The sequence below is a fragment of the Miscanthus floridulus genome, chromosome 4 (assembly GCF_019320115.1).
Source record: "Miscanthus floridulus cultivar M001 chromosome 4, ASM1932011v1, whole genome shotgun sequence".
Taxonomy (NCBI): domain Eukaryota; kingdom Viridiplantae; phylum Streptophyta; class Magnoliopsida; order Poales; family Poaceae; genus Miscanthus; species Miscanthus floridulus.
In genome coordinates this window covers 93,038,124-93,058,796 of record NC_089583.1, presented here as the reverse complement: position 1 = coordinate 93,058,796, position 20,673 = coordinate 93,038,124, and positions in this window count along the sequence as shown.

Here is a 20,673-nt window from a genome sequence, read left to right as displayed (position 1 = left end):
GCCTCCAGCATGGTCAAAATTCCAATGTCAAGACCTTCCTGCTCTATGCTCTCAGAATGATCATCGAGCGAGAACAGAGCTGACGTCGGGTCCTGGGCGGCCATCCACTGAAGCGGCGGCTCCCCCCACATGGGGGAGCGGCTTCCTCTCGACAAAGGGGCCGGAGGCGGCTCCCTCCTAACCCTATGCGGCACCACCGCCGCACTCGAGGACCCTCCGACTAGACCCTCCTCCATCTAGGCCGCTTCGAGCGCCACGGGTGGATCCACCTGGGCCCCTGGTGGCACAGATTGCACTACGCCCTCGAGCGCCACCATGACCGCGCCCGACTGATCCTAGCTTGGCGCGGTCACGACCACCTCCACCAATGGTATGCGGCCTCAGCCGGCTGTACCACATCCACCATGGAGGAGGCCGCCTGCTCAGTAACCTTCACGGGCGTGGGTGCCACCATAGATGCTGTCGGGTTGGCCAACGTAGATCCAGCATCGGCACCACTCCTACCCGAAATAGGGGTGACGCCAGGCAACGCCATCTGTCCCACTTGAATGGCAAGACTCTTCTTGGGCGCTAGCCCCAGGGGTGACCCGTCCGCAAGAACATACACAAAGGTATTAGCCATTAGATCAAAATAGAAATGGAAAAAGGATGAAAATAGGGGAATCAGCAGCTCACGTTGATGTCCTCGGCCGGCGGAAGCGTTTTGGGGACGGATCCCTAGATCCCTGCCCCAACTCATTTGGGCGGGACCATTTCGAGCCTACCCCCTGCTCTGGGGCAGGGGGGCTCACCTCGTGGGATGCGGCACCAGAGCCACTCCTCTCCATCGTCTCATGGGGCACAGCACCAGAGCCACTCCCCTCCCCTATCACTTCAGGGTCGGCAGCGGCAAGCCCGCTTTCCTCCATCCACTGGCCCTTGACCGGCACGCCGTGCGAAGCGGCGGACTCACCGGCCTCCACCAACCTCACCGATTCACTTCCCTCCGCATGGAACGGGAAGGGTCCCTACATGGACGGGCGGCCACTTGTCAGTGTGTCCTCGTCCTCCAGGATGTCCCAATCCACGCCAATGGCTACCTCATCATCATCATCATCGCCATCGTCATCATCCTCACTGCTCACGTCCTCTCCCGATCCCGTGCCTCCTGCTTCAGTCGGTTCGCCTTCTTCATCTCCTCCCTTGCTTTCTTGTCCCACTCGGCCGCGAGTCGATTCGCCGCCGCCATGGCCTTGTCCTTCGGCAGCGGAACCGGACTATCCTTGAAGACTAGCCCCTCGGCTGGTCCCAATGTCACAAAAGCAAGTATTAAAAAATGGAGATTCAGGAAAAAGAAAAGAGCACGGGAGAAGAGGGCTTACGAATTCAAAGAACCCAGGTTCTGGCCGCATTGGGGGATGTTCGGGCACCGGGTATACAATGTCAAGGACGCTGCCTTTGGAATCCTTCGTCGGCTCCGTTGCCTCCTTAATGCACTGTGCCACTTCTGAAAAAGGGAGTGCCTCATCGACAAGCACCATCCCCTTGAACGACATTCCGGGCATCATCCGATGCAGGGGAACCATGCGCACCATCAGCGGTGCCACCCTCCTCGCATGATAGGCACCGATAATCCCCGTCCCCTTTACGCCCCGATCCTTTAGGGCTTGAAGGGCGGAAAGAAGGTCAGAGAGGTGTTTCTTGTCTTTGGACTAGACGCCCCAGCTCCATGACTCCAGAGCCTCTTCGATAAGGCATCCAGTGTACCTTGGTAGGGTGGCACTCGCATCATCCCTAACATAAAACCACTACGAGTGCCATCCCTTGTTGGATGTCGCCAGACGCATGTATGGGTAACCCCTCGACCGGGTATGGCGCAGATGAATGCTGGCACATCCCATTGGCCCGTTCACATCTTTCCCCCCCAATCTTCCTCTTCGACAAACTAATGTTAAAGAAATACCACCACAAATCAAAATGGGGATCGATCCCCAAGAAACCCTCGCACAGGGCAACAAATGCTGCCATGTGTTGAACCCTGTTGGGAGTTAGATGCTGTAGCTCCACCTCATAATAATCCAGCAGCCCTCGAAGAAATCTATGCGTGGGTACCGTGAATCCCCACTCATGAAAGATGGCGAAAGAAATGACATACCCTTCGAGCGGCACCGGCTCACCCTCGTCGCCAGGTAGCAGCCACTCCTGGACGACGGACAGCGGGCGGAGAAGGCTGTGGCAGACGAGGCCCTCCAAACGCCGTCGGGTGATGCTAGATCTGCCCCACAGCTCCATCAAAGCAATTGGGGAGAAAGGTGGGCGCGAGCTTGATGGCGACTATAGGGCCGGCACAAGCTTGATGATGGCTGTGACACGGGTGCAAGCCAGCTGACGGTGGCAGCGCGGGTGCAGGAGGCTGGGGCGATTAGCGACGGGTGTTTCAAGACGCAGAGACAAGGGAGCAAAATATGGAACCATGGGGGCGAACCCCGTGGTTTTATAGGGGCGACGGATGCAAGAAGGGCAACTGTCCGCCTCGATCTCTGGGCCTGCCATGTGCCCCGCCATGTCACATCGCGGGACACATGTGCGCAGTCCCTATCCTCTCACCCCAAAAATCATGGTGGACAGTTCGCCTTCCCTAGGCGAATCCGAACTCTCCACCCACCTAGGAAACGCAAGCCACGAAGCCCCTTTTTCCCTTTGGCCCACCAAGGGCCCGAAAGCTCGGCGGCCAGCCCAACTGAGGAAGGGTCTGCGAACGATCCGAAATCAAGGGCGCAAGCACCAGTTAGGTCAGCCCTGAATGAGTTCCTCGTGAATGGGATGCCACGATCCCTTTGGGAAAACATCCAGTTGACAAAAAACTAAGTCCTTCAGCCTTACCCGTGAAGGGACCAATACAACCCCCAGGCGACTCTACTCAAATCACCCGGGGGCTCGGGGGCTACACCCATCGGGTGCGCTCACGCGCACCCTTCGGCAAAGTAACTTCGATGAAATCAAAAAACACCCTCCAGGCGGTTCTACTCAAATCACCTAGAGGCTCGGAGGCTACTGTCGGGGACCTAATACTAGGGTACCCAAGAAGGTGGAACCAATAACCACCAAACGTTAAAAACTTTTGGACGCATAAGAGCGTCGTTTCATCCCTTTTTCAAATGTCAGGAGTTTGGTTCTACCTCGCTCGACACCTTTTGAGATAGCTCTGCCTCGCCCGAGGGCTCATGGTTAATCTCTATCTCGCTCGACGCCTTTAGGGCAGGCTCGGTCTCGCTCGAGGGCCGAATGATAGACTCCGTCTCGCTCGATGCCTTTGAGGTGGCTCTACCTCGCCCAAGGGCTTAGGGCTAGTCTCTGTCTCGCCCGATGCCTTTAGGGCGAGCTCGGTCTCGCGTGAGGGCTAAGGGATAGATTCCGCCTCGCCCAACCCTAGAGGGGCAGGGTCGGTCTTGCCCAAGAGATAGGGATTGGTCTCCGCTTCACCCGACGGCAAGGAACAAGCCTCACCCTGCTCCATATCTAAAGACTAGATTCATCTTACCTGACAACTTCTCCCCGTTCCCTCAAGATGATAGGTATAGGACAAGACAAGATGTTCGGATCAACCATGGCTCCAAGGACCATACCCTATGCCCTGGCAGTAAAAGTACTGCCAGGGGATGACGGGACAGGTGCTTTAGACCCTTCCAGGCGCCGTAGAGCCCAAAAGGTTGTACAGGTGCGTGCTCCTCACCCTGTAGAGTTGTAGGCGCCGCCTTCAGCCTTGGGACACGGAACCCAATGAAGATATACGACAACCGCTATGCTCCAGAAAAGGATTTGCTATCTCCACGAACGACGGATATTCCGTCACCACTCTATGGACCCGAGGGAGCAGCGCTCGCTTCCCGACCCCTTAGATCCGCCAAGTCAGAAGGCCTTGACCACGGCGTCACTCCAGACCCCGACCCCTCGTCCCTCCGATGAAGACTCACAGGAACCAGAAGGTGTGCGGAGCAAGGCTGGGGGAGGCCAATAAGTCAAAACCACTGTACTACAGCCCATACCCTGCACAGGGCAGCATTCTGTAATCAACCTGACATTCTACAAAGACATCGACAGTATTGTAGGCACTTATCTTCCTTCGCACTCATCAGAGCGAAGAACCAGGCCAGGTAGACGTGAGCAACAAGAATAAGTAGAGTACGCATCCTAAAACCCTCACCCTTGTAACGCCAGCCCCTTCATCTATAAAAGGGGAGGCGCTTCCTCCGTCAAAGAGGGGACTTGAGACCGAACAAGAACCCACACCTACACAGAGTCAAGCTGCTACGAAGCTCTTGACCTCCTTTCAACCCTTTCATCAGAGACTTGGGATCAGTCCCTCTCTCGATCGTTTGTACCCCTTACTACAGACCATTCACGGTGCTAATAACACGAGCAGCAACAAACTGGACGTAGGGACATTCGGCCCGAACCAGTATAAATCTTGTGTCCTTTAGCGCACCATCCGAGCCTAACGCGCATTACTATAAATTTACTTGCCGGTGCTCGTACGAAACACCGATAGTTTTATTGTACAAAAAAGACATGGGGCTATGCAAAAGTTATTCATAAAAATATAAAAGAAAAAAAGGAGTTGAAAAAATGGACAAGTGTCCACGATATTTAAAACAATGGGTACTCAGATGCCCGCCTGAAAGAGATAAATAAGATAGCCCCTGTTCTCTAGCAAATGTTTCTAAGAGAAAAAAGTTTTCAAGGAGCAAAGTAGAATTAGGTTAGCCACTATATATATCCACAATATGTCCACACACATGCACATCTTGATTTAATTGTATGACTCGACTCTCTTTGGATCCATTATTTGACTTTACAATATATGCATTGTAAGTATGTTCTTGCTTTCTCCCTACCTATGAACTCCACAAAAGCCCTAGTAGTAGGAAGATTAAAGGTATAACATCTTTATTGCCTTGGTGAGGATCCACAAATACCATATATATTGAGAGACTTGAGAGTGTCATACAATGGAATCTCTGAGTTTTATTTTGAAAACTTATAAAAAACTCTAGAACAATGGTGGAACAAAGAACTTGAGACATAGTGCTTGACTTGATCATTCTGTCTTTCAATTTCTCAAGACCCAAGTGAAGGCTGAGAAGCCCCATGATTGAAGTTAATATGGGTAAGTTTGAAAGTCAGATCAGTTTATTCTAATTCAGGGGAGATTTTTTTATTAAACACCTGTGTACTTTTGAGGCGTGAAAACATTGTAGCAACTCCTGGTCCATTGCTGAGTTTAGCTTTGCTCAGGAACTCGCAAAGGTTAATTTTGGGGAACTTGTTGACGGCCACTAACATCAATTATAAACCATCAACATAACTTGTATTTATATTTAACTCCATCACCAAACATAGGTATAGGGGTTTAAACTAATAAATTTTATGAGTTTTGGTGAATCTATGTTTTTAGCAGGGTTTATCTAGAAAACCATTAAGGTAGACCTATTCATCAAAGCAAATCACGTTTATCCACAATGAAACTGGCGTGAGAAGACTCTAGAACACTCTGGAAGGCAACCCACCAAAGCAGAACTCGAGGGACTGACATGTGGGGCCGGCTAGCCCATGGGACCCACCTGTCAGTCTACGCTTTGAATGTCGGTTCTCTGCCGCCATTGAGATCCAATCTACGTTGTCCTTTAAGTCGGTTTGATCTAAGAGCTTATGTTGGATGCTCTGACCTATATGTACCAGCCCCTGCCACCCTCCCTAGAGCCATCCAGAAACCCTAATTTATATTCTCCTTGTCAAGATTAGAGCCATCTATCAAGAGAAGATTAGTCCTCTATAGGATTTAGTCTTATGATTAGAAATAGTGAGATAGAGAGTGAGGGAAGAGTTTGGAGGAGATGCTGGCTTGTCGATGCTCTCTCTATGGTTTGTACCTTGGTGGAATCGAGTTCTACTTGAGCTTGCTTCTGAGATTTCTCTGGTAATAAACTTCTGATTCAAGTAAGTATTTTGTTTATATTCTTCATTAGGATTATGACTCTCTTTTGAGTGCTTTATTCTCTTCCTAGGGGGAGTAGAGTATTAATTGTGAGTGTAAACGTGGTGCTTAGACTTAGGTTAATCATGGATGCACCCTACATTCTGGATCGGTGGTAGATCATGGTTGTGACATCAGTACTATATAGCATCGTTGATCCTTTGTATTCCATCTCCCATCTGTAGACCAAGTAGGACCCGGTTATGAAGGAAAACATCCTCTGTTGGTGTCTTTCCCTAGTAATGTCTCTAGTTGAACAGTAGAAGGCATAGCTTACCAAGTTAGAATTAGAGAACCTTAGTTATCCTCTCTACGCTCCTATTTATCCTTAGCCTTGCTGCTACTCCTAGTTAAGTTAAACCTTAACCTAGTCGCTACCCCTTGTTAAGTTAGATCGTAGTTAATCTCACATATTTTCCTATGGATACGATACTCAGAATACTTCTGGGTAAAAGCTACAATGGTATCCGTGCACTTATGGATTTATCTGTGTGCATTAAATATACCAACATTCACCAACTCCATTAACTCATTTTTTGTCTCCATGAAGATATACAAATTCATGCTTACCTTGTTTATGTCTTTTGCTCTGGTTTGGGTGTATGCACATGGGCACATGTGGTACATCCATAGGCTTTTTAAATTAAACATGGTGCTTAGGTTAAAATGATTTTTAATCAAAATTAGACATGGTGTTTAATCTTGATTAATGAACTATGAGTAATTATTTTCATAAACAATGGAAGCAATCTACAAAGGAGATGAATCAAGGCTAGAAGTTTACTGTAGTTTTACCTTTAAGCCTTGTTTGAGTTTTGCTAAAAAATAAAAAGTTGGGTGAACAAATAAAATAAAATATATATAAAATATTAAAATGAAATTTGCCCGCAAGTTTGCCTCTTTTTAATAAAAGCAACTGAAGGACTATAGCCCTTAGGCTAGCTTGGGGGAGAACCCCATAGAGGTAACATGTTTTTTGCATTTCTATCTTACATTAATTTCATTATTTTACTTAAAAATAATAATAATAAATAAATAAAATAAAAATAAAAAATATTTATTTCACTCCACATATGTGTAGTAAGAATGTTTAGTTTCTCCTTTGTTGAAATGATGAATAGTTGCTCTGTCTTATACTTCATCTGTGCCTAGTTTATAACTTAGTATTCCTCAAGATTTAAGTTTGTTGGCTAAAATATGTCTCATTCTAAAACTTAAAACTTATGGGTTGCAAACGCATGATCCTTTCTAAGTTGTTGCGAGTTATCATATGGTATAAATGGAATTTGTTATGATTTTGTTCTAACAGAGACTTGACATTCGGAGTTTTTAATTTAAAAATGCTAAAATGAAAAGTTCCTCAATGATTATGAATATCTACCAAGGCCATATGACAATACTCAAAGATACAGAACCTTAGTCATGTGCTACTTGTTATTGCATTGAGCTTTCTCAAATTGTTTATGACCCTTGTTAAGATTCTCGTCATGCACCCATGATCAAGATTCACGTACACCCACAAATAAATCGCTGACTCTTACACTGAGAGTCACATAAAAATATGTTATTTCCATCCAAAAAATAAATACTACATACCTTTTTCATGAGTCTCTCTCTAAAAATTTTCATATGCCAAAAGAAAGTATTTGTTATGCTAAAAAAAGAAAGAAAATATCCATGCTAAAAAGGATAAGAGAAAAAGAAATGCATGTCAAAGAGCATGAAGAAAAAAAGACGAGAGAAAAGAAATAAAAGATAGCCCATACTTTCAAATAAAAGACATCCATCCAAAAGAGAGAGAGTCATGATCAAAGGAGTACAAAAAATATTTTAGCATTAGGAAGATTTCAAAATTCCACACACTTGCACTTCTTGATCAAAGTGTATGACTTGCATCTCCTTGAGGTTCGATTTTTTACTTAGCAATATTATGTGATGCAAGCATGTCTCTCTTTCATCCCTACCTAAAACTCCACCAAAAAAGCCTTTAGTGGCAGGATAAAAAGAAAGGCAATATCAAGCCTTTGGTGAGGAACGTACACATTTGAGCGAAAGAGTGAATCATTCGAGGAACTTACTTTTATTTTACAAAACTCTTAAACCTCCGGAAAGAAACTCGATCAAGGAATGAATGACTAGTGGTTCTATGAAACCATTCTATCTTGCAACCACCCAAGACTTGGAAAAGCAACAAGCCCCACAGGGATCAAGGTAAAAGGGTGGATAAAATGCCAACTTATTTAGATCAAGGAAGAATACTTTGTTATAAGCATAGTACTTCTAAATTGTAATCAGCATTCAAGCAACTCCTGATCAATAACCAATGTCTTAGCTCTTTCTCGGGACGAGCAAGGGGTAAGCTTGGGGGATTTTGTTGGTGGTCCTTAGCGACAACATTTTACCACCAACTAAGATCCAAAAGAAGAGGAAACTAAGCATGACTTACACATATATGTTATCACTTTGACCTATTTCCACTTGTATTGGAAGATTATTATTTTCAGGACATATACACAAATATAGTGGAAAAGGTGACAAAAATATGCTTTCTGACAAAGCATAGAAGAGAAATAAGGAGAGAAGCCTACCTACCTTGTGAATCTAGGCCAAGCAGCGACGTAGACGTGACCCTGGCCCAAGAACAAACCGCCATGCGGAAGATGGTGGTGGGAAGGCCACACCTAGGTGTGGCCGCACCCAGGGTGTGCCCGCACCCTAAGGGGCGCCAACCTCCACCTCCTTCCATGTGGCATCTCCTGGTGGGGCCTTCATGATGGTTGCATGTGGGATCTAGTGAAATATTCTCTAGAACCGACGTTTCCATGGCTATAAATAGAAGAGGAGGTCTCCCCACTCTCACACACACCACACAAGAGCTCTCTCCCACACTTGTATCTTTTTACTATTCTTAGTAGTTTTACTTGGAGCAAGGCAAGAAGCTTCATGGGAGAGCTTGTACTTTGGAGAATTCTTGGTATGAATAATATTAAGGATTATTCTATGTTTTTGCTCTCATATTATCAATATAGCTATGCTTATGAAATAGCGCTAAGTTCTTATGTTATTAGGTTAGCATATAGAACTTTATGCTTAATATTTCATACAACATACATGTTTAGACCAAGATCTAGATTGAGGTTGTGAGTTATACTTTAAGATTAGTTTTGGTCATTATATTCTTGTAGGTTCATCGTCCATCCTCATGGCGGATGCTCTAGTAGAGGACTCTTGATAAAGATGGATGGTCCTGGCCAACGCTAGAGTAGTAATTGATAGCATAGACTTGGTGTCTAGGCTAGAGGCTACCTTTGTTTGCCTTGTATTCTTTGGTTGAGGGGTAGGCGGTAGGTGGTGATAGCCCTATCCGTCGTTCATAATGCCCCACGTTCGAATACGACATAGAGCTGTAGGCCGGCAACGCTTGGCAGACCAAGTGTTATCCGGTGCCTGAAGTAAGTTTATAGTGACCAAAGCTATCTTAATTTCGCTACCCTTAGATATTCATGTATTTGTATGACTATCTGCTTAGCATAGCTATATAAGGTAAGCCACCTCCAATTTAGGTATATTCTTTTATTATTTATTCTTTTATTTATCTTTATCCTTGAGATTGGCTTGAGTGTGTGTGTCACACTATCCACTATATATCTTTGAATGACCCTATTATGGACTTTGATCTGCTATGCAGCCATGTTATCTTGTCCATATCCTTAGTAGAGACTTTTACACCATGTCTTCCTTTGGGAAAATATAAATGAACGATATATGTGCTTCCGGGTGAAATGCTACAACGATATATTCGTGCGCTTGCGGAATATTTCTGCATGTGTTTAGAAATATCATCATGGTGTTTTTGGTGACATTGCTAGGAAGCACCAATCCTAGTGATTGCGCTAAGAAATGCCAACAAAAACACACACTTGTAGCTACACAAGTTGCGGGCGGTGAGGTGGCGGAGGATAAGGACCAAGACTTCATCTGTGAGGATGTCTACTTCATTCCTCTTGTTAGTGGCCTCCTCCACCATCTTGACTAGGATGTGGTGGAGCGAGGCCAGCAATGGAAGCAGCGACGCTATCGCCTGAATCAAAGTACGAGCACCTAAGGAGATGTGCTTGTGAGCTTCTTAATGATCAGATGGAAGATTGATTCGTACTCAGATGAGATGAGAGGGAAATAAAAAGTCAAGAAACATGGATAAGGGAAGTGTGAGAAAGCATTACCCTTACCTTTAGATCTTGCGGCAGTGAGCTTGAGTGGCTACGTTGGTGATGAGTACCAGCTTGGTCACTGGTGGATTTGTCCGGGCATACCAGTGAGGCGTACCGATGTGGAGCACTAGCTTGTCGGCGGTGAGTGGTGGCTTGCACGCTGATTAGTAGGTGAGGAATCACAACACTTGAGGAGGAGATGGATAGGGTGGTTTGGTAGGTAGTGATCTTTGTAAGGTGACTACGGATAGAAATGTCCACCAAAATTTATAAAAATGGGCGAGAGTCTCACGCTGGCTTGCAAATTTTAATGATATCGACGGTGAAGGCTACCCGCTACCAGCGGTGGTGATTGGGTCTTAAAAAAGATGGGACCGTAGCACCTAGCGGAGGTGATACTTTATATCCAACGGTGATAGAATTGTACAATGTTGATACGAATTCAACTGGGCGTCAATAGCTTACTAAACACACAGCGTACAATTTACAATAACAATGGACGCTAACATGACAAAGTTTGTCAGCTGATGTTGCATAATAAAGGTATTGATCTCTACAATAATAATGGAAGCGATAATAAAGCCATACCATATGACAGTTTGCACATACAAAGCAACACTCCACTAGCATCTCAGTAAGGTAACATTGTTCAAAATCAATAAAAAGACATTCATTTTCAATTAACTCTATTACACTTTCCATTCACCAGGCATACAATAATAAGGATCTATCAACAACTACAGTTATGATGATAAAAACCTAGCCCTATTCTTCAGCACTACTTTAGTAGTACTTTTCAGCGAACGAACAATGTTTTTTCTCACACAACAAATCAGCATAAGCCAAATTTCAGCGATGAGTGTAGGTTTATCACCACACTCAGTGATGGACATCTCATGAAGCATAGAATCCAGACCAAGGTGTAACTAAACCTTCATCGCGCTTTGGATCTTCACCACGAGTAGGGACGATGCCTAGAAGAAGCCTTGGAAAGAACCACCTCACGAAACTCCCTCTAACATCTGAGAGGATGAGGAGCCCCACGAGGAGTCTTGCCTACGCCGTCTTCTTCATCGTCGGGGAGGAACACATGGTGGACAAAAGGAGTTGTCACTCTCTCACTTAGTCTAATGCTAAGGGATTTGGAGGAAGGAGAGGGGAGGGTAGGGGCAAGAGACTCAATGCACCTAGACCCGTCTTAAAGTGGCCAACCTTGAAGATGCACCTACACTCAATGCAGTTAAGATGCGTGATCTAGGTAGCACACATCAGGGAAGATGAGGTATATGATGGTTCCTAGTGTAACAAGTGGTGGGGATGGTGTTGGAAGTTGGGACATTCAATACTCACCTTGAAGATGCACCTAGACTCAGTGCAGTTAAGATACGTGATCTAGGGAGCATGATGAGGTACACGATGGTTCCCGACATAACAAGTGGTGGGGACGGTGTTGGAAGTAGGGATAACATTCAAAACTCATGCATGCTTCCCTGAGTTTTGGGCTTCCTATGCATCTTAACAAATTTTGGTGAGAACACATGCCCTCCAATCTCATGTGTAACTCGATGAACCCACTATATAGGTCCCCTAGGGCTATAAATGTGGAGGCAAGGCAGAGTACAAGGAATAATGTTTGTGTTCATTTGTTGTGCTATGACACATATGTTTTCTTCTTTGTTTTCTCCTTCAAGTCTTCTTCTAAACAATGGCTCATGGCAAGCGTCCAAGGGAGGAAACTCTAGAAGTTGTGGATCTACCTCCATGCCTTCGTGTCCCTCTTCGTCACCAAGGGTGAAAGGGAATAATTTCTTATATCTTTGGCTGCCATGCATTAATACTTTAAATATGCAGTGCTACATCTCATGCTGCAGTACATCGGCTAACTCTGGCAAAGGTTGGAAAACAATCAATTGTGTGTGCTATTGAAGCACATCTTGCTAGGTCCATGGTATCTTCATCTTCATCTTCATCCTCTGACTCTAAGTCATATGATGGTCAGGATGTCCGGAATCTTATCCGTGAAAGGAGGGAGGCAGGAAACCTATATTCTGAAGCGACGCACGAGGTAGGTCAGCTCGAGCTATGTCTCGATGCCATTAAAACAGCCCTCGCTACATCTAAAGAAGAGACCAATGTTGCTCAGATGAGGGCTGATGAAGCTCATGCTAGGGTAGCAGGTAAAATTTCTTTAAAGAGTCTTTCCTTTTATATTTGTGACTTTATCCGATAACCCTTCATTTTCATTAGATCTTGAGGAACAACTGGTTGCTTCTCATTGCGAGATCAAGGAAGCTCGTCGCTAGAAGATTGACCTAGAGAGTCACCATGAGATCCTCCAATAGGCAGCACAAGGCGCAATTGCAGCAGTCAACACCAGGGGAGTTTCTCTTGAAGAATGCCTACACAATATCCCAGTTCGTGCCAAAGAAGTGGCAACTCATGGGGTCCGCTATGGTGCCCATGCCACTCTAGCTACAGCGCAATTGAGTTCAGGGCACAAGCTCCGTCACCTGAAACTTGGTTTTCCAGACACTGATCGACTGGAAGATCAAGAGGACTTGATAGGAGACTTCACTGATGCTACCGAGGCTATTGCAGTGATCATCCATGCAGAAGATGTAGTAAACAATGTTTTCTCAGGACCATAGATTATATCTAGGGTCTTATCAGTAAAAAATCTACTAATTGAATTTCACTTTTGAGCCTATGTCTTTTATTGTTATTTTTTGTTCTAAAGGTGATACTCTAGGTGTCAGCTATATTTTGAGCCAATGGGACTCGGCTATCAAGCATGGAACCAAATACTTGGGTATATATAGTACTTCTTTATGTATTTTCCATTGAGATCTACACGATAATAGATCTGTATCATACGATGGTTTGCACATATAAACCAACAGATCTACATTTTGATTTTCCGAGGTACAAAGATCACGGAATCTAAAGAATGACATAGCACATCGCAAAACTTCACCCTCAGTGAGGTGCTCTACCTTCCATCTTGCAACCCTCACGGTCAAGAGATGTGATCTACTTCTTGATCGTGAGGATAACAAGATTGGTTGAATATAAGCACCCAATCTTGAAGAACGAGCACCTCGCAAACTTCAAGCACCCCAAATCAAGTATGGAGCCCCTCAATAGGAGAGAATTAGAGGATTATAGATCTTCTGTTAACACAAGATCTGCAAGAGATCTGCAATCATCAAGGTCAAGCTCCTGTTCAGCGGTAGCACCTCGCAAAACTTGCACCTGCATCTTAGTGAGGTTCTATATGTTCCATAATCTTTCTACCTCTTAGCGTCGAGGGATGTAGATCTACATCTCAGTGCTAAGGGGTAGTAAGGTTATGGAATCTAAAGCACCCAATCTTGAAGGCATTCTCCAAACACTCCATGAGGTGCTTTATGTCTATCTTGCACCTCTAATGGCCAGGACAAAGACAAAGCACTTCTTGGCGATGAGGAAAGATACAGTAGCTCATGAGTGTGTGGATTCAAGAGTGTGTAGATTGAGCCCAAGAGGTGCATCCAGACCCTGGTTAAATAGGCTAACCTTGAAGATGGAGAAGTGCAAGTAATGGTGATGCAACTGTTGTCTAAAAAAATGGTGATGCAACTATGTTGTGGATAGTTGGAAAATAACTCATGCTGACTTTACCGCCAGAAGACAAAATAGTCATGGAGGGCCAACGGCCATAACACGTATCTCAGTTGGCTCGACTTTTCATACGACTGAGAAAATACAACTGCCGCATCTATTGTTAACCCGTCGGTCTTAGAAGTTTCAACTGTCGGTTTCCTTCCTTAGGAGGCCTCGCTAACGGTCCAACCGGCGGTGGAAGTATAACACCATCACTTCTATCACTACGGCAGTGAAAGTGGTGACAATGATAAATCAATCTATAGTAGTGTATTGTTGGCATGAAAATGTGTCTCGTGCCGGGCATACGAGCAAGCCGGAAGGGTCTGCTCAATGGAGCTGGATCCGTCTAGCTTCAACGCAGGGATGGTCGATCCTGCGTACTCCTCCCAAGATGTGACAAGTCAATTTGACCCTACAATTGATAAGGAGAGAAAGTTTACTAGTAATTTAAGGTAGAACATGCCGGTCTGTGCCTAGACAGTTCCAAGGGTGCTGCTTTGGGAGCAGCCATATGGGAAGAGCGACTAAATAGCCGATCCACACAGAAATCGGCTGTTACGGACTATAAAGCTCGTAGGTAGCGATTTATTTTAAGTTGATAGGTACAGTACATGTATATGTAAATAAGATCATCAGCTAGGCAAATATTATCAAATGTAAAACGTTGAGCCAATGAACCTAATAAGAAAAAGATATAGCACATGAACGAATCGACTATCTGATACGAACAGATCTACAAATGCTCTAAATCTAATCTGTTACCACCAACAGTGAGGTTTGACCGGATCGATGGCAGTTATGATGATAATCACAAACTAAAACTGAAGAATCCACAAAAAATGTCCATAGGCTTTCCGAAAGACATGCTATACGTGAAGGCTCAGATGAATCAGCTAAAATAGCCGATTTAGGTGAAAAGGACTACAACATGTGTGTAATCAACTATTTCACATGAACAAACCTATGGACTCCTTAGACTCAACCTGTTATCTCTAACAGTTGGGTTTGACCGAATCGATGCAGCCATGAAAAAGACAATGAATCAAACCCTTAAAGTACACAGATCTATTCACGCTTAACAGAATCATAGACGCACACCGTAGGCATTAACACATAGGCGATCGGCTATTTAGCCGATGCAGGCATAGCAAACAGCTAAGGTCACGCCTAACCAGGAACAAATCTACTAACTAGCGTCTTCCAATCTACAGTGCCATCAGTGGGGATCGACCAGATCGTTACAGCCATAATGATGAACCATAAACCAGATTCAACTAGCCAGCAAACCTCTTCAAGATTATTTATGCCTTAACCGTGTACTATGCACGATCAAGATCGAAGGAAAAATAGTCGATCAAGCATAATCCGTCGCTCTGAGTAAGAAACATCGTGTTGTGGTAAAGCGAATGACAGACTAAAAGGGTATAAGGCCGATCTCAACTGGGCGAATTGATATTGCTGTAAACTAATAACAATGAAATACATCAGCAAGATCGGTAACTTAATGAATCTACTCGAAGGACGCCACCCTTAGATAGAGCCGATAACTTGACCTTAATCTAGTTTGAGCAGGGGAGGTCAACCAGATTGATGCAGCCGTACTTGAACTAGATAAGAGTCAATAACTAGTTTATACTAGAGCCGCAGTGGAGGTCGATCGGATCGATGCAGCCGTATGAACAGAAGTATAAGCCATGATGGTACTTATAGACAAGCTAGAGGTTGGCTAGACCGATGCAGCCCTGCTCGCTGAAGAACTCACTGAGATCTGCTCTACTCCTACTACTAAGGGGTGGCCGGAGCCAAAAAAGTAACTTGTATTTGATTGATTGTGTGTCCTTTATAATAGCCGAGGTCCAATATTTATACTCGGAACCTACGTATGAATCCTACTTAAGCATGACTCATTATAATTTTTGGCCTAAGAGAAAACATTCCTAATTTAAGACAACTTGGACCCTAATCTTTCCTTTTTTGTAGAGTCCAACAAGTTTTTTCCCTGACGCCGATCGTAGCTTTTATCGTTCTCTGCAGGCGCAATCTGAAGAGAGCCGATTCCAGTGCTGCATTCAAATCAGCTGATATCGACCTTTATGTAATCGATTCCTTGATGACATGATCTTGGGAGCTTTCAAGTTCCTACAATTCTTCCAAATTTTGATGTAAACACATGCCCCCTAATTTTGGGATAAAAGTAATTTTATTCCAAAGTTATCATGTATGTACTCCCGATAGGTTCGCAGTCACGGGTAAAGAATCTTGATCTGGGGTCTACTGTTTATCACCATCTATGCCATCTTATGAGCCCATGCTTCAAAACCTTTATGAGAGCATCATTGCTTCACGAGCACTTGGATCCATCTTTCTAGGCCGACTATCAAATGTCTATCTGACTCTGGCGAGAGTAATTCAACAACTCAGCTATATTTCTCTTCTATCTGCTTCCTCAAGTGCCTCTGGCTTTGCTGGACCCTCCATGGTCTAATTCCTTGCTATGAGGATCTTGAGTGGTTAGAAAAGAATTCTTATGTATAGGGTGATTGTGTCGCTCATCTTAGCGCCTTGTTGAGCAAGAGGATCAGCTACTGCGGTTAGAAGAATTCTTGTAATATCACCTGAGTATTCTCTCCATGCTCGCAGAGCTGTTCTAGTGTTTGTAAGGGCTAAAACGTGTGGACACCTTCCCCTTGTTCGCTCCACCAAATGCCCATCAGGAAAGCCACATACTTCTTTCCCATAGTTTTCTAGTTACTGAGAAATCATCTAGGCACCTGTTAAGCAGGCGGCCTTTCCCTTTCTCCTAGCATAATTTTATCAAGGGCTGATGTCACTCGGTTCGTGATGACCTTTGGCCTTGTGGGGATCCGAACTCCCTTCAATCCAAAGAAGCCTTGGTAGGTTGATTGCTGGTCAATGTAAACCTTTCGTAGACATCCCATGATATTTTGTGATTATGAGAAGCAATAAGTCTGAATCTGTTATCTCTTCGTTATTCGTCCCCTAAATTTCCAAAGTGTCGATCCATTTCTGTATCTGACTTCAATTCCATAACCCCGACAAAATCTATCTTCTCACCTTCCTAGGCTATATATACAGGCCACGACTGTGGATCAAAAAACAACCTGCTTTGTCTCAAACCTTTCGTGTCTTTAGTGTAGTTTCTGCTTTCCCATAGGTTTGAGATCATGGAGATCAGCAAGAGGTCTGTTGAGGAGGCCCTCAATGGAGCTGCGTCATCACGCCAGTGCCTTTGTCACCAGGAGGGTACAACTCATGATGCCCCCACTACCTCAAGGCATAGGGCCAACTCCGTTTAGCCTTTGAGGCCTCTTCGTCAATAGCTCGTTGCCTGCTCCCCTGCTATCCGAGGAGATAGATCGACAACAACAATCTACTCACCTCCATTGATCGGGCTGGCTAGAACCTCGCCGACTGCCTCTCCTTCGTAGAATTGGCTCTGGCCATGGTTCGGTGCCGATCACCTCCCGAGGTTGATCCGGTGGAGGATAGGTTGGCCAAGGCTGAGGCCAGGATTATGGGTGAGATGTCTACCACAACCTTCTGTCTCCTCTTAATTTTATCTTCAAGATCCTGATCATCTCCCCTTTGAATCTTTTTAGACCTATCGACTCAGCTGGAAAGCCTCCGATCAGCTACGGAGTAAGTGGTGGGATTCGTCAATGCTAGAGGCGCTGTTCCAGTGGTTCACTTGCATGACATCCTGAACTGTGTTAGGGAGGTTGCTCTACATGGCGTCTATCATGGTGCTGCCATGGCGTTGGCTGCTGCACAAGCCCGTTCTGGCCATGAGCTTCGGCTTCTTCCCCATGGTTTTCTAGCCATGGCACACCCTAGGGATCATGAGTGCCTAGTCGAGGATTTCTTTGACCCTGCCAACTCTGTAGCCCTTACTTCTCAGGACGATGGTATAGTAAACAAAGTTTTTTCCAGCCTATAGTTTGTAATAGGTGATATTAACAAACAATTTCCTCGTCTTAAGTGATTTTCCTTTTGCTTCGTACTTCATATTCCATCAATCTATCTGTGTTTGCTTTGCTCTTATAGGCGATACATATCATACCGGCTTCTACCCCTTCGGGTTTATTTTTGTACTAGAGGCGATACCCTTCTAGTATCGGCTATTAGAGCCGACGACCAAACAAATTGGTTTTCAAGTACTAATCCAAATGCTAGGATAATATTTCTTTAGATATTTCCCATTGATTGCTCTGCCAAATTCTTCCTCTCCTCTTTGTGTTTCCAAAATATAAGCATTGCCAGGCGCACAACGTTTAATCCGATAAGGTCCTTCCCAATTAGGTGACCATTTGCCGAACTTGCTGTCTTTTGACCCGATCGGTAATTTTACTTTCCATACCAAGTCTCCTTTAGAAAATTGCTTGCTCTTGACCTTTTTATTGTAATATTTTACAACCCTCAGTTTATTGGCTTTGATATTTCAAGAGCACGCAGCCGATGGTAACTGAAGTCCTCTAAGTCGTCTATCATAAGATTCTTGTAGACTTCGGCTGACAAATCATTTTGTAATGTAACACGCCTTGATCCAGTTTGAACTTCCCAAGGAAGGACTGCATGATGGCCATACACAAGTTCATAAGCTGATGTTTTAATCGATCCATGATAGGCCATCCTATATGCCCATAATGCCTCATTAAGCGTTGAATGCCACTTCCTTGGCTGCTCCTCAATCTTTTTCTTAATTAGCTTAATCTTAATCTGATTGGATGCCTCTACCTAGCCATTAGCCTAAGCATAGTAAGGAGAAGAATTTAGTAGCTTAATTCCCATACTAGCAGCAAAATCTCTGAATTTGTCTGACGTGAACATTGTCCCTTGATCGGTAGTGATAGTTTGAGGAATCCCAAAATGATACACAATATGCTCCTTGACAAAATCAACCATGTTCTTTGAGGTTACCGTCTTCAAAGGAATTGCCTCAACCCACTTAGTAAAGCAATCTATTTCTACCAATATGAACTTATGTCCTTTGCTTGAGGGCAGAAAAATCTAGCCAATTAAATCAATTCCCCAACCTCAAAACGACCATGGTTTGATTATTGGATTCATGGCCGATGCAGGCGATTTTTGGACATTACCAAAACGTTGACAGTCCTGGAACCCCTTGTAATATTCAAAACAGTCTTCCAATATCGTTGGCCAGAAATATCCAGTTCCTCTTGATTTAAGCATTTGAGCAACACCCCATCGACTATTTTATAATATAGCTGATCATCTAGTAAAACATACTTAGTCGATTTATACCTTAGCTTTCTGGTAACTTTCTATGATGGATTCCAAAGGTAGTCGGCTATTTTAATTCTCCAATCATTATTCGAGGTTTCACTATTCAAGACTTCTTGAAATACTCGATAACCTGAAGCACTTTGAGCTAAATGATTAGCCTCTTGATTCTGTGCCCTCGGAATATGTTAAAAAGAGACATGAGGAAACTCTTTGAGCAACCTTTAGCACTCATCATAATATCCCCTCAAAGTATCTTCTTTGCACTCATATAGGACGATCAACTGATTAATGATTAATTGTGAATCTCCAAATATTTCAATTGCTTCGGCCTTTACTTCATGAAGAAGTCGAAGTCCCTTAAGAATAGCTTCATATTTTGCTTGGTTGTTGGTAATCATTGGTACAGTCAGAAAAGCAAACTCAAAACTTGCCCCCAAGGTAAAATAATAACAATACCAATGCCATCACCTTGCTTGCATGATGACCCATCAAAGAACAATGTCCATGGTACTGGCTCCACATAGCCAATAATTGGCTTATGATGCTGGGTGATAAAATTGGTCATTACTTATCCTTTGACTGCTTTAGCTGATTCGTACCTCAAGTCAAATTCCGATAACGCGAGAATCCACTTTCCCACTCTCCCATTCAGTAATGGCATTAATAACATGTGCTTGATCACATCAGCCTTAGAAACAACCGTACACTCAGCCGATAATAAGTAGTGTCACAGCTTAGTGCAAGAGAAATATAAACACAAGTATAGCTTTTCGGTGAGAGAATAGCTTCTACTCAGATAGAAAACAACCCGCTCTTTTCCTTCGAACTATTGCGTCAAGGTTGATCCAATTATTTTGTCATCAGCCGATATGTACAACTTAAAAGGCTTACCTTGCTGAGAAGGGACCAGCACAGGTGGACATTTCATATATTCTTTTATCTCCTCAAACGCCTTTTGTTGTACGCCATTCCATTTAAATTCTTGATTATTTTTCAACTTCAACAAGGGAGAAAATAGCAGAACTCTTTCCGACAAATTTGAAATGAACCTCCTAATAAAATTAATCTTACCAAGTAAAGATTGTAACTCTCTTTTAGTAGTTGGGGGCACTGCCTCATCAATTGCTTTTATGCTCTTTTGACCAACTTTGATTCCTCTCTCGTGGACCATGAAACCCAAGAATTGCCCAGCTGATACTCCAAAGGCACACTTATTAGGATTCATCTTTAGACCATGTTTTTTTGTGCATTCTAGAGTCTCCCGTAAATCGGCTAGATGTTCCTTGTACCCCTTGGATTTTATCATCACATCATCAATGTAGATTTCAACAATCCTGCCGATTAACTTATGAAAAATATAATTCATTGCCCTCTGATAAGTTGCACCGGCATTCTTTAGACCAAAGGTCATCACAACCCACTCAAATAAACCGATTGCGCTAGGGCACCTAAAAGCGGTCTTTGCTATGTCTTCTTCAGCCATAAAAATTTGGTTATATCCTGCATTGCATTCCATGAAGCTAATAACCTTGTGCCCGG